General features: G+C 29.4%; 1 non-coding gene across 1 annotated transcript; it reads right to left on the reverse strand.

Moving 5' to 3' along the window:
• Nucleotides 1–6,345: 6,345 nt before the first annotated feature.
• On the reverse strand, nucleotides 6,346–6,443 carry Trnay-gua. The gene is made up of 2 exons: nucleotides 6,407–6,443; nucleotides 6,346–6,381 (listed from the first exon to the last, which is right to left on the reverse strand). It is a non-coding gene; the product is annotated as a tRNA-Tyr (tRNA).
• Nucleotides 6,444–7,223: the final 780 nt, after the last annotated feature.

A 7,223-nucleotide genomic window follows, 5' to 3' on the forward strand; every position in this document is an offset into this window, starting at 1 on the left:
ATATATATATATATATATATGAAAATTAAATATTGCGTATGTATATTTGTAAAATTAAGTGATACTACCAACGTAGCGTTCTCGACGAACCTTTGAATAAAAGATTCTGAGAAATCACAAATGAACAGGTCTGTTTTCATTATTTCTTTTCTCCCTGATTCATTTGCGACGTGTTAACCATTACGATCGTTCGGTAATGGGTTAGAAAGTGGGGCACGCTTAGGCCTCGCAAACTTGACCGTCATTCCAGTGAAGGAAAGGGAGGAATTTATTCCTAAGATATGAGAAAACGTACGCGGAAATTCATCCATTTATTATTTTTCTCATTACTTCGTTAATATAGATCCGCGCTGCGACAAGCTTTTAAAGCTCGCTCGTTCCAATTATTTGAAATTAATGTGCTAATAAAAAAATTACGCAATATGTTGTGGGAAAAATATCTATTAACGTGTGTGAGCGTCGAAGGGAAATTTTATTAACGAATTGCTACTACTGAATTGAAAACTATTTCCCTTGTAAGGATGCGTTCTACACATTTTCTTGTCGGTCAATTTGGATCCGGCAAAGAATTATTATAAGCTTTACAACTCGTGTAATCGCGAGACGCGTCATTGTGAGATACGAGAGTTTATTCCAATTTATGCGCCATATAGAGAGGCTCATTCCAGTTTCGTAATTGCTCTGAAAATCTCGCTTGCGTGTCTCGACTGTGGCGGCCTTGATCTGAATTCGATTTACTGTACGATGGACATCGATGACGCGACGAATTAAGGACGACTTGATCCTGCTACAATCCTCGAGAAAATTGAAAGCGAAAGTCTAAGAAAGCGCTTCGAAGGATGAGCCCAGTTATTGAGAAACCATCGATTTACCAATTTATCTAATATATTTAAATCACCTAATTTAATGTATTCTAAAATATATCATTAAATTCTGTATCAGGTGTATAATTTCTACAAAAAATGATTGGAAATAAGTTTTATTTATTTATAAAAATAAATGTTATAGTAAGTACAATAGTTCAATAAGATCAATATATTTATATTTATATTCAGCAACACAATTTTAATAAAAATTTCTTTAATAAAGATTTAGATAAAATTTTTTAAATTTTATCTTAATTTTATCTTAATTTTTTCAAAAAATATCTATTTCTCATTGAAATAATTTTTAATGATTGTAAAGCATCACGAAATTTTTTGTATTATATTTTAAGCAATATACAAAAATTTGCATTTTTCATAATTTTTTCATTTAAAAAACATATTCTAGTTAAAAAATACATATATTCTTATATAAACGTTATATATATATTATATTATATTATATTATATATTTCGTATCTGAAAAATAACTTATTGAAAGTTAATAAGAAACTTGCTAGTATTAAGTAGATGCTTCATTTGTTTCAAATTTATTGAATAATTTATGAAATGGAAATTTAAACATGGAATTGTTTATGAGATGTTTATGATTGTGAAATATCAAATAATATTACGTTTAATGACAGCAGAGAGAGAATCTCAAACATTTCTATTATAGTTTTTTAAGTATCTGTAAAATGAAATGGAGAATTAATCAGGTTTATTACTTCCAAATAATGTAACCGTCAAAATTCTTAAACAGATATATTTTCATAAACATTATAAACATAATCTTTCTAAAAATTTAGAACATATCCTTTTACTCGCCAGGATATGTTGTAGATATTATTCTTATCTTTATTATTCATGATTAAAAGTTGCTAATTAATTACAGCAATGTAGATGAGAGTTTGGAGTTTTTTTGTCAGCAATTAGGTGCGGCAAATAATTACACATTCTCATTTGGGATGTGTAATTATTTATAACAACACTGCACGCGAACTTCCACGCAAAACTCGAATTAAATCGTATAAAAGTGAAGAGCGTGTCGCACGCATTATAATGACTTGAAGCATGAAGCACAATTACAAGCCGATGTCTTCATATTTTATCTTATTAATATTTACTAAGTGTAAGTTAATTAAGGCAGATTAATGACATTATGTTGTTATATGACAGCAAGACACATTGAGCGTACACATTTGTGTTAATTATACAGAATATATCGATTTGCTACCACCGACCCACCATTATTCTCTACCTACGAATCGTTGAATCGGGGAAAAAGAAAGGACAAACGCGGGAATAGGAAAAAAATAATAGTAACCTCGCGTGAAATACCAACCGGCCGCCGACGGTTGCATTCCAACGCAGCCTCTCTTTCGTCTTTGTTTAGAGTCGTTTCGAGACAAGCTTAATCAACATCGAGAGGATTCCGTCGCTGATGGAAGTTTTATTCCGCAAGCAACAGGTACCTCAATCGTTATCAAGCAATTGTAAATGATTGTACACGAGGTCATGTACATATATCGTACTAACTTAATTTCATGTTATTATGCACGAAAAATTAGGGAGCAAAGTTAATGTCTTAATAACTAAATGCGCCCAATGATTGAAGAATCAACAACATATTTGTCAGTAACAACAAAAATGACAATTTAAAGAGAAGTTAAATATTTTGTATCAGAACAAGCAATAAAAATATATAATTTTAATTGAAAATTATTGCAAAAAAGTTATTCCTTTCAAATTTTGCAGGATAGTCATATTTTTACTTATTTTCTTATTATCTTGAATAAAACATAATCTTACAGCACAGAAACTTGCAGCAATATGCAATGTTACATTATTATTGGAATGTTACATTGTTGCTGCAATATTTCTATAATGATCTTTGCTGTATGGATGTTTTTACACGTTTTCAAACTTTTGAAAATATTATACTATTTATCTAAATATGTATTATATTTTTTGATTGTAAATAAATTTGTAAAAAATTAAATTTATAAAACTTATTTTTTATTAGAAATTTAATTACTGATATAATTAATAGTGTAATATATCAATCATGTAAATGTTCTTTTTTACATGATAGTATTTTTTGATTATGGACAAAACAAAGTTTTATATTAATACAAAGTTGAATATTAATTGAATATTAACTTGTAATACAATTCTACTCTCTAAATCTGAATCAGTGAATAATCACTGACATCAGCCAAGTATGCCACTGGTAATCAGTGAGTTAAATGTGCGATACCTAACCTAGCTAATTTTTATTATGTGATAATCTAATGATAATCTAACTAATCTTGTTTTAGTGCTTAAATTCAATGAATATGGTATTGGAAGATTGAAATTAACGTACAAATATCGATATTTTAATTATATAATTATATAATGCTCAAACATTCTTCCTTTTTTAGTTGAACTTCACTGATTATCAGTACAAAGTATACTACTGGGTAATTAGTGATTATCCACTGATTCAAATTTAGAAAGTAATTAATAATTAATAATAATATAGAATTGATCATATCTTATTAGTTCAATCATTAGGATATTTACTTTATAATAAATGTTCATATATGCTTCTGCAGTATGTATTGTAGTAACTATAAACGTGGCCGCATTATTCATTTTCACATTATTTAAATGCCTACTCGCATAATCGACATGCATCACTTTTACTTGCGGTAAAACCTTTGTTAGATAATTTTTCTGCAACATGCAAATGGAGGTTCACCTACGATCAAATTCCATTTATCCGCACAAGGCATGTTAATAGATTTCATAACAACAAAGACGATATCTTTAAAGACAGTATCTTTAAGTACACTGAGAGAAAAGTGTTTAATATTAGTGACTAAAATTGCAGGTAAAAAATTATATATTAAAAAAAAATATATGTATATACTTATAGTTAATAACAAAAATAAACTATATATTATAAATATATTATATAACTATATATAACTATATATTATAAATAAACTATATATTATTTTGGTATCTAGAAGTATAAATATAATAATTATTACTATCATTATAGCATAGTAATGGATTTTACTTAATCTATAATTCAACCAGGCAATTATAGTCATAAATAATAAACGCTTTTCTCTCACAATCAGTGTATGTTTTGTAGAATTTATTTATTAGTCTTTTTATCTATTATAGATATCAGGAATTGGTGGAAATAATTCCTAGAAAACATTTATAACAGAGCTATTAAAATATATGTACTTATATCTGAAGGTTATTATAAATAATAAAATAACCAAAAGAATTTTAAAGGATTCCACATTACATTAATCTTAATTAAATAAATATTACCATTTAATTAGAACTGTCTACTTTGATCGCAGCCAAAAATTTTTTTCTACATAAATTAAGCATCTCGCTAATTGCTCGGAATACTACAATTTAATGGATGTAATCTGATTTACAAGGATAATTTAATGAATGAATCTCGGGAAAGCTGTGTCGATCCCTTGCACATCGAATAGGACGAATTTTCTCCTCTTCTCTTATGGAATGCAATGTTTCTCGGCGCTGTTCAGAACACGCGCAAACGGCGCTAAACGGCAACCTGAAAATCTCGCATAAGCGAAAGTAGAGAAAGCTGCGTGTCTCGCAGAACCATGGCAAGGCCGTTGCTGTTTAAAGACGAAACACGCCTAACGGCGCCATCCAGATGCCACAATCACGTGCTTGCCTTCCAGATGCGCCACCGAGTATTAATCGCGTTCGCGCCGGATCGATTATCTTCATCGGATATGATAAAACTTTCATGAGCTCGAGCATGGACTGCTATTAAGTCCCAAGTTTATCGCACCAGTATTAGTTTTGAAGCGATATTGTCGTTTTGGTATATATGACATACTTATTTATTGATGATTATGTAAAAATGTTCGATTACTCCAAAATGTTAAACACTTTTTATGCAACATTACATGACTCAACTGGATGTATCGGTCTAATTTTAATGCATGTGAAAATAAATTATGTCACATATTCCAATGCACCTAAAAATTTGTTATAAATATTTTCACTTGAGGATTAAGCTCTAAATTGTAGATACCCTAGATGGAATAATTTGAACAGCTCGAAACGGTCTATGTGTCAATAAGTGTAACCATGCAATTGCGAAGTTCTCTATGCAAAGTCACGTACGTTGCATTATTAATAATAATTCGCTCCGGCGGAGAGAACAAAGATAGGGGATGTAATTTGGAGGCAGCGCACATTACCTGGCGCGCTTCCGATGTGCTAGCTATTACAGAATAGAGTTAAAACAAAGCGGACTGGGCCGTTAAGCCACTTGCAAGTGCAAGAATCCCGATAATGGAATATTTAATAACTTCGGCTCTCCGGTTGGCGGATCGACGTGGCGCAGCGCGGCGCGGCGCCTGGCTCGCCTCGATACCGAGTTGAAGAAATGGTGTGGCTCTGGTGAAATTGACTCCTACTAGGTCAGTAGGTGACAGAAGGCAAGAGACGCGGCCAGATATTCGCAGATATTCGTCTAACTTGTTTACCGCGGCTTGTTTTCTTCAGTCAGACACGCATGCAGATAAACATCGTACCGACTTATTTCCATGCTGTTAATTGAAATTCTCTTTGTCGATATCGGAGGCAAGGTCCGAAGATTTTCTCGCAATGCTCAATTTCATCAGCCGACTATATCGCGACGGATGAATTAAAAATAACATAAACCTCTTAATGACAACAGATATTTTTGCTGTACATGTATGAGCTTTGCGAGATAAATTGGATAACTTTGTGAAGTGTATATTAGAATAAACTTCATAATTACATTTTAATTTTTATTATTATTATCAATGTTGTTAATATTATATACAGAAAATACACTTATAATCTTTTTTCTCAAAAAAAGATTGAATAACTAAATTTTGATTAGAACAACACAATTTTGTAATGAAACAGTAAGAAAATGTTATTAAACATAATTTTTGTTCTAATCAAAATTTAATTAGAATAATTCTAACATAATTTCTAAGTGGAAAAGGTAAGAAAAAAATTTTTGTGAAAGAATCACATATTAACAAAATAAATAATTATACATACATTTTTCTTAGTGTATCAGTTAAGGAAATTTCTGAGCAAATATCAATTAGGGTTAAATTATAATACCTATAACTAGCTTGGTTTATTAGCTTCTTTTTACCCTTAGAATTTTTTATTTTTATTAGTACGAGACTAATATTTTAAACGAAAAATTATATAGGTATATAAGAAGAAACGGTAGCATGAATAGAATGTAATATATCTTCAAAAAATCCATATATTGTTATATAAAAAAATTTATATATATTTTATATATATTTTGTTGTATAAAAAATAATTAATTCCGATAAAATGGATAAAGTCAATCGCCATTTGATTGCCATTATTGTTGCAAAAATATAACGAAGATTAACGAAGAAACGTATTTATCCTAATAATAAAAAAAAAAGTTTCCTTCGAGCCGGATTTGAACCAGCGACCTATGGATTTCTTCTGAAGGGAGCTCTAAACCTCTACAGTCCACCGCTCTACCAACTGAGCTATCGAAGGCTTGTGCTGAAGGTTACTTAAATAAATCAGATCTTTTTAAATGACGTTATATACCTTTTAAAATAAAATATTTACTTATTATACTATATATACTGAAATAAATGACAACATAATACAAGAAAGGAACTATTATCCGAATTTACTAGCAACTTACGAAACTTAAGAAAATAATCAATTACAATTTTCCGCTCTATGAAGCTATTGAAGATATAGAAGCTACATGTAAAAATGAATAATAATCTGTTTTAAGTTCTCGTCAAGGATGCATAGGATATTAAATATTTTTAAAAGAAGGTTCTTGGAAGAAAAGTAGCAAAAAAACTCCCTCGGAGTCGGATTTAAATCATTTATTTGGATTGCTATATTTAAATATGAGCAACTGCAGTCTTCTACTCTATTAATTAAGCTGTTGAAGAATGTATAAACATATATACAGGGTGTCTTCGAAATTTCATAAATATATTATACAGCCAAATTTTATAAATATATTGTACCCACTATAAATATTTAAAAACATTTTAAAAACATTTTCAAGATTTATATAAGATTTTTTTAAGTTTATAATATTACAGAATATACTGTTAAAGTTTGATTATTTAGTTTTAAAACATTCTGTCATATCACTTCTATAAATAAAAATGTGATATCATACAGAAAAATATCGAAAGAAAAATGTTTGTGATTGTAATTGTATGGCAAAATTATGGCTTCAATGTAATTATTACTACTATAATGTAATAATAATTATATTCATAGTTCTATATATAAAAAATATAATAA

This window comes from Atta colombica, unplaced genomic scaffold (assembly GCF_001594045.1).
Source record: "Atta colombica isolate Treedump-2 unplaced genomic scaffold, Acol1.0 scaffold49, whole genome shotgun sequence".
Lineage (NCBI taxonomy): Eukaryota > Metazoa > Arthropoda > Insecta > Hymenoptera > Formicidae > Atta > Atta colombica.